Here is a 9,034-nt window from a genome sequence, read left to right as displayed (position 1 = left end):
AGGAATAAAAAAAAGAACATAGCTATCTGTTTTGAAGAATAAAAAAAGTATTTGGTTCTACTGTATCAACTTTAATCCCTCTTTTAGAACTGTCCATTGTGAGTCTGACAGTGTTACAGTTATGTAATGCTAAGTCAGTACTCTTTTTAAGTCTTTTAATGAATAATATTCAGGACATACTAGAGAGTGGCAGTCATAAGACTCCTCCCAGGGTTAGTTAAATCCTTTTAGGGGAAATATTGGGCTAAATAAATACTATTAATTGACCGGAGCAGGCTGGCTAACCATTTACTAGCAAGCAAAAGGAAGTGCATTAAACTTGCATTATTTTTCATATCCAGCAGGAGGCGACTCCACAGGTTGTCCAGTTCTATAGAAGTCGATGAGAAAATTACCCTATTTATCATTACATTTTTTACCTTCAAGTAAACATTATTCTCCTGAAAGTTTTTATTTGTTTTCAACCCAGCATTATGTTAATTTCATAAAATAGATGACAAAGAACCATATGCCTCAGGGTGGGACAACCTTGTGATTGGCAGATCCATCACCCAGTGATGTCTGGTCAGAGACACTTTATCCCTTTCACAGTGTGTTTTCACCTCTAAAAAGTATGTTTCTGTGTTAATTTGTTCTTTGCTTCACCATTTCATATCACTTCTTGTACCAACAAATCCAAATGGCATCACAGTCAAAATGCAGATCTTGCCTAATTTTCTCTTAGTTTTTTACACCTTTAGGTGACCTTACAGTATATACTGTATGTCTGATGAATAGCAGCTGTGCTGGGAAGGGCACATACGGTTAAATAAAAAAAATTAAAAAGTTACATTTCCAAAAACTGATTACCAGCAGGATTACAATTACATTTTAAAGGTCTCCCATTCTGCTATATTTTAACAATATATTGTAGGGGAATATCTATACACAACTTGTCTGTGAAGTGTTTTGTTCAAAATACCAAACAGATCACCCATTGTAGCATGCCTCATCCCCCTCTATTTCAGACCTGTTCCTGAAGTGCTGATTCTGTGACTGTAGCTTTAAATTAACTAGCTGCTGCTGGCCACGCCCCTTTGGAGCTGCTGGCCACGCCCCTTTGGAGCGTCACGATCTCTCCTCTGAAGAGAGTTTTCTACCGGGAGAAACTCAGCTAAACGCTGCCGTGATTAAACGCCATATTATGTTCCAAACTACATCCAGCATTATTTCTGAAACACTTCTCAGTGTTTACCTCTACAACAGAGACATTATATGTATTATATACACAACAACTCTAAGTCCCTCCTGCTGACATCCTGCTGAACACACAGACACACAGAGGTGCTGCGGAGGGGATTCAGCTCGAGACTGTATATGGGGGACGATAGGTTGGGACGTGTCACGTGGGTGGGACGTTGCCTGGAGTTCAATGTAAAGCCAGCCCACATTTCCGATATGACGTCATAACCGAATCAATTCTTGATCAGCTCGTTTGTACCCCCGTTTTTAGAGATGTGGGTAAGAAGGACAAGAGAGAGGGTTGTATTTTCTGACTCTTTGTGAGTCTCCTTACACACCGGGGACATATTTATGTATAAAAGACATCAAAAAGTGCATTTTGCATAATAGGGGACCTTTAGATAAAAAAAGCTGTATATTAGGTAGATATATATTAGGCTACATTCATTTTTCTTTAATATACATTTAAATTAATGTATTTAACTAAAGCTTATGATTTAGGAACACACATTTTTGATCCTAAATATCCTGGTTTTTCTTCTTTTCTTTTCAAACAATTGTTAGGAATGACCCAGCTCATGTACCTGGGAACAGATGCTGGATATTTGGTCCAAATGGGGTTCATTTCATGTTCTTCACAACTACAGTATGTTTAGGCAAAGATGCATGAAACTAACTGCACTGTAGATGACAGAAAAGGAAGTGTAGATGGGTGTATGCTCCTTTTCTCACACATTGGCATGGTGTGTTGATGTTACAGATAAAAGGTGTTGCATTGTCACACATACACTTTCAAAAGGAAAGCAAACCTTCATCATTAGCAGTCATAAATCACTCTCTTTATGTTGTAATTATTCTTTAAAATAACCACTCACCTCAGCACTGTATGTGTGACACTGGCAGATTCTTACTATTGGGTTATTCTCTTGTCCATTTGTAGGATTTTCTGTTTGTTCAGGTTTTATTTATTATTTATTTTAGTCCTTTTAAAGTGTGGTATGTGCTCAAATGGTTGGTCTACAAACTACCCTTTAATGAAAGGCAGTTTTTTGTATTTCTCTGAGCAGAGGAATAATTTCCTATCCTAAATATCTTGTTTTTTTCTTTTCTATGGTTGCATTGTATTTTAGGTCAATGCATGTTCAACCAGGAAGACTTCTTTATATCTGTCAATCACATATTTCCACCTTACTATGCTCACCCTCTCAATCAGCGATCAGGGGCGTTCACTCCCCAGCTAAACCTATCACTTCACCTCTATTCCCACAAGCCAATCACAGCACATTGTTAAACCTTTAAACCTGCTCTCTCCCTTCCTGACAGCTGTCATTTCAAGCTTAAACCACTCCTCTTCTTCGACCTCCATCAATCCCTTCACGCCTTCACCACCACCAGTGTCTAGACCCCAGGGGGGTGTTATCGGCTTGGTTATCCCCTCCTGAATAATACTCCCGCACAACAGGGTCTAATCGCCAAACACCATTACTTCATCTGTGTATTCTTACCAATAAATATATATTGTTTCATCAAAACAAGTCTCTCCTGATTGAACTTACATAATTAAAGTAAAAAAACATCTTACAAAAGTAATCAGGTTACATTACTTTCATATTGCGATACCTCAACTAAATTACAAATTAGATTTTGCTTTTACAGGTTCTAGTATAATGAATATAACTGAATATGTTCTTAAATTAACCCAATGCTGTGCATCACACACAGCACTTTGGAGTATAGATGGTATTGTGAAGATAAGTGTTTTTGTTGACTTCCTGCAGTAGGTGCCAGCAGTGTTATCCATGCAGCAGAGATAGAAGCGGCACTGACCTGGCACAGGTGGGGTTTTTCCTTCAGTCACTGGGTGGCATCAGAGGTCAGTAAACCGAGAGCCTGAGTGGTTGTCATGATCCTTGTTTTGTGTCTGTTTCCTGTTTTATTTTGAAAGGTTTTCCCCTCTTGTGTCATGTTTAGTTTCCCTCCTTCCCATGATTGTGTCATTGTGTTCACCTGTTGCCCCTGTGTTTCTCCTCCCCTCTCCAGCTGTGTGTGGTCTTCTGATTAGCCTTGTGTATTTAGTCTTGGTTCCCCTTTTGTCTCTTGTTCAGTCGTCGTCATTTGCTACCTGATGTTGTACCTGTTACCTGCCTGTTCCTGTCCATCTGTCTGCTCCTGTTCCCCGTGTCCCTGTGTCCCCTGGTTAGTGTTGGCGTGGTTATTTTTTGGTTGAAAGTACAGCTTTAATTTAAATAAAGCTCACCTTTGTTTGGACCCATACCTGCCTCCCTTTTGTTTTACTGCACTTGGGTCCTGTTTCCCCAACCCCTTGACAGGGGTAGGACTTCAGAGACGGGGATTTGTTCAAATGATCCCTTATATTGACCAAGAAAAAGAAAAGCTGCAAAGATTTGGACTTCAAAGATACTCTGCCTTGGCCTTCAGTGTGGTTGGATGAAAGAACAAAATGTATTTGGTCAATGCTTCAGGCAAATGTTTGGAAGACATTTCTGAGGCTGTAGGTATCAACGTAAAAGCAGGAGAGCAGGAGCGCTATCGATGTACAACACGATTGGATGTCCCTGCCTAGGATACAAAGTGTGTGTGTGTGTGTGTTGCACCTTTACCAGCTCTGAGAACACTTTAATGATCAATAATTATAAAACATATCAGAGATATTATTCTGAAATGGACCAATCAAACAATGACTACTTTTACTGTCGCTACTTTAAGTACATTTAGATGAGAGTACTTACTACTTTCACTGGAGGAACATTTTGAATACTTTTACTGTGACAGAGTATTCCTACACTCTGGTACTTCTACTTTACTCAAGTACAAGACCTGAGTACTTCTACTTTACTCAAGTACAAGATCTGAATACTTCTACTTTTACTCAAGTACAAGATCTGAGTACTTCTCCCACCTCTGGATCGAGATGATAGGAAAAGGAGCTTGCCAAAGAACTTGAAAAATAAGAATAATGTAAAGATGAACGATGAAAGTTAAGCTTATTACTGTAAAATGATAAAATAAACTTCAGTGTTGAGTAAGTTGGGTTGTGTTTCCAAGTTTTTTTCTCCATTTGATTCAACATGTTTGAAAAGTGAAATGGACAGTGATAGATGTGTGGGCCTAACAAGTAATGCATTTATTGTATGAAGAATTATTTATCCAAATAGTTTTATATAATCATACAAACTGGAATTGGTTGATCAGTATAAATGGACATTAGGGTTAGAGACAATTTCCTTAAAAGAAAACCTTAGTCAAGACATCTGTCTGTAACCCCACGTTTTTTTTTCACTGAGGTTAATGAGAAGTGGTTAGGAAAAGAGAAGGGAGCATATTTTCTTACTCTTATTTAAAGATTTGAATTAAAGAAAAAAGCTCCTGCTATAAGAGCTGCTCCATGAGGGGTGGCAGTGGCTCAGTTTGTAGAGACTTGACTTGGCCTTGGGACAGAATGGTTGCCGGCTCAGTCCCTATCGGATTAAAACAAATTTGGAGTGGACTGGGCCCTGCTGAGGTGAATTCAGCAAGGCACTGAACCCCAATCTGTTCCCTGGCGCCGGCACAGACTGGCTGCCTCTCCACTCTGGACCTCTCCTAAATGCTTGTGTTCACCTGAGTGTATTTTTACTGTGTCTTATAGAAAAAAAATGCATGTTCATGTAAACCTATATACTTGTACTGTGTTGTGTATAAAAAAAAGAGTGGAAACTGAAAAACATGGGGTACATTTTATTCCCCAAATACATTAATGTACGAAAACCAACAATCCGATAATATGTTACACATGAATTTGAAATGTATGGTTTTAAAAGTGGATTACTTTAACTTTTGATACTTTGAAAACATTTTGATGCAAATACTTTTGTACTTTTAATTGAGGACCACTTCGGATGCATAACTAATACTTGCGACAAAGTCAACTATCAACTACCAAAATAAAGATAAAAAACACCAAGTTGGAAGCTTTGGGAAATGTACAACCCAGTTTTTTACATTTGGATAAGATGTCAGTCACCACTGAGGATGTCCTGCGTGATACTGTTAGTCAGAGGGAATTCAACGCTGCATCAGTACATGCTGTATTGTGATTACCATAAAAGAGTTTGACCCTAAAATCTCATACCTATTGAAAAAGTCTACATAGAAAAGTCACTGCTGATTCATTAGGGCATCACAAAACAAGATAACCTACTTGCACACATAAACACATTTAAGAGGAAACAGAGACCAGTCTGCTCTGATTGGTTAGATAGCCAGCTCTGTTGTGATTGGTCAACAGCTTAGAGATTTATCAGCAAATCCTGCCCCTTAGCCTATCACGTACAATGTGTTAGAGAGATAGCCAATAGGAACACGAGTGATACATAGTGATGTCAATCCTTCTGGAGGGAACACAGGGATTCTAGCCTTTGCAGACCATTTATATGCACCAAAACCTATAGAACACACTACAGGAGAGGGAAACCCCAAAAAGCATAATAGGGCCTCTTTAAATGTCTAATTAAAGGCATCTGTAAAATATTTCTAATTAGTCAGGGCTTCTTGATATGAATTTGTTATGGTGAGCTTGTTTGTATTTAGATAATAGCTGCTTTAATAAAGTAATGAGTTGGTTGATGATTAAATTATGCACTTAGTACCGGTTTTCCTATGATCAAATATGGGGGGATGTGGGTTTTGTCTGTGAGTGTGATGTTAACCCAGAATTAGAATCAGTTTTAGGTTTATTGCCAAGAAGAATTACACACACGAGGAACTTACCTTGGTGTACATGGTGCATACATAAACACAGTTAAAGAAGATAAAAAGAAGGAAATTATACTTGAGTTTTTACATTTGTTGCTATTTTATGCTTCGACTCCACTACAATTTAGAGGTGCATGGTGTCCTTTTACTCCTCTACATTTATTTAATCCCTTTAGTTTCTTTACAGATCTGGATGAATGATGTGAAATATAATCAGCCCTTGAATCAGACTTTAGTTCACCTGGAGTGAATCAGCAGCTACCCTGCAGTATACAAAGCCATTAAAACTAGCTGCACCTTTACCAGCTCTGAGAACACTTTAATGATCAATAATTATTAAACATATCAGAGATATTATTCTGAATTGAGTGGAGATAGCCTTGTTGGACAGCACAGAGGTCAGATGTTCCTTGTAGTTGGTCACCAGGTTTGCTCACATCTCAGGAGGGATTTTGGTCCTCTCCTCTCTGCAGATCCTCTCAAAATTCTTAAGGAAGGAGGTTATCAGCCCATATTTTATGGTACAAGGCCCCCTCAATCATCCCCTCAATGTGGTGAATTGCCCTGTCCCCTTTCAGAGAAACCCCAACCAAAGCATCATGTTTCCACCTTCATGCTTGATGCTGGGGTTGGTGTTCTTGGGGTCATAGGCAGCATTTCTCTTCCTCCAAACTCGACATGTCGAGTTGATGCCAAAGATCTTGATTTTGGTCTCATCTGACCACATCACCTTCACATAAGCCTTCTCTGAATCCTTCAGAGGATCACTGGCAGACTTCAGACAGCCTGGACATGTGCATTCTTGAGCAGGGGTGCTGCAGAACTTTAATCCATTACGGCGCAGTGTGTTACCAATAGTTTTCTTGGGGACTGTGGTCCCAGCTGCCTTCAGATCATTAACAAGTCCCTCCTGTGTAGTTCTTGGCTGACCCCTCACCTTTCTCATGATCATTGATACCCCAAGAGGCGAGATCTTAGATGGTGGAGCCCCAGACCGAGGGCTATTGATGGTCATTTTGTGCTTCTTCCATTTTCTAATAATCAAACCAGTTGTCTCTTTCTCACCAAGATGCTTGTTGGTGGTCTTGTCTTCTATCCCAGCCTTGTGCCGGTCTACAATGTTGTCTGGCCCTCGGTGGAGAGATTGTCATCTGATTTATTGACTGTGGACAGGTGTCTTTTATCCAGGTAAAGAGTTGATTTCAGGAGTACTTTCTTAAATCGAGAGGACTTATTTAACTGGTCCGTGGGAGCCAGAATTATTGTTGGTTGCAAGGGGATAAAATACTTATTTCCCACAATTAAACACAAATCAATTTATATCTTTTTTATAATGTACATTTCTGGATTTTCTTTTTGATATTGTGTCTCTCACTGTTAAAATAAACCTACCATTAAAAGTATGGACTTTTTTGTAAGTAGGCAAATCAACAAAATCGGCAGGGGATCAAATATTTATTTCCTCCACTGTATGTGTACTTCCCCACCTCAGGTAAGAGTTCATTCACCACAATCTTTACTTATCAAGCTGCTCTTTGTCTCCTCATCTCCTCTGTTTTGTTGCACAGTTGGAATAAATATGACAATGGAGCAGTAGATTGTGATTGTATTTGTTGGGGACACTGTGGAGATAATGAGGAGGTAAACACACAGATGATTAGCGAGTGAGACAGCGTATCATCTTTGTTTGTTTATTCAGCAGTTTTAGTCTTTGACCTTTCTTTTATCTGCTGCTTGAATAACTCCTGCCAGACATCTCTATAAAAGACAGTGGAGAAGAAGGCTTGACTCCACAAGTAGTAACATATATTGTTCACAGCCAGGTTCAGCCAACGCTCCTTTTTTACACTAACTTGTCATCAACTATTGTTTATTTTCCATCTCAGAAACATCCTTCGTTCTTGGAGAGTAACAGATTACATGTAATTGGATTAGGCAGCTTTTCTTATCAATAAAATCACTTTTTATCCTTAATTTCTTGCTCACCTACAAATCCTTAACCAAGCTGCCCCCTCGCTATCTCTCTGACCTCCTCCACAGTCACATCCCCACCCATTGCTTCAGGTCTGGAGATGCAGACACCTTAAAGACCACCAGGATTAAACTCCGGACCTGAAGTGACAGGGCCTTCTCTGCTGCTGCACCCACCCTCTGGAACGCCTCCCCAAACACACAGACAGATGTCCACCCTACCGTCCTTCCAATCTTGCTTTTTCTTGTCAAATTACTTCCTCCTCCTCATCGTAACCTCCATTCATATTGCTTTCTGTTCTATAATTTGTTATATTTTCTCCAAACAAACTTCATTGCATCGTTTTTTGTCGTCGTTCATGAATGGTTTGTTGAAATTATTTTAGGTGTCTTTTAGTATTTACAAAAGTGCTCTATAAATGAAATGCATTATAGTTATAATTATTACTAAAAAATGTTAGTTTAAACATGTTCATACCTTTTATGATTTTTATTTTTTATTAACTTTGAAAACTTAGAAAAGCATTATATACATTACATGTTTTATTAATCTCAATATTCTTATTTTTGTAAACTGATTAAAAAACTAAACTAAATGCCGTGTCAAGTTGTAGTAAAACAACTTGACAAATCATCAGATTGATTTATTTTGTCATGAAATATTCAAAAAATTCTCGAGCTAATGTGTTTGTGTTGTAGTGTAGCACAGTCCTGCACAGACCTATGATTTTTTTCCTGAATTCTCAGAGCTTTTATCATGTTTGATTCAGATAAAGTAATCATTTGAGGTTACCTCCATCTCACATAGACTTTGATAACGACGGTGCCTCTATCTCATTGTTATATTGGGTGTTTTAACCACACCCATATACTGAAATATGGCATGAACATATATCAGTTTGTCAACATAATCCTCTTTTATCTGTAAATGGGGATTTCCCAAGTGATAGTGAACACAGCTTCAATCCGGACTCCTCCCCAAACCATTTCCAAAATTAAGGCTGCATTATATAAGGCATCTGTTGGCCTTTGTTCGCGCCTCTCGCCTGTCTGTGTTGTGGCCAGAAGTGGATGGTGTTTCAGTTTT

This window comes from Eleginops maclovinus, chromosome 1 (assembly GCF_036324505.1).
Source record: "Eleginops maclovinus isolate JMC-PN-2008 ecotype Puerto Natales chromosome 1, JC_Emac_rtc_rv5, whole genome shotgun sequence".
Taxonomy (NCBI): domain Eukaryota; kingdom Metazoa; phylum Chordata; class Actinopteri; order Perciformes; family Eleginopidae; genus Eleginops; species Eleginops maclovinus.
The sequence above is the reverse complement of the archived record's forward strand: the minus strand, read 5'-3'. Positions refer to the sequence as shown.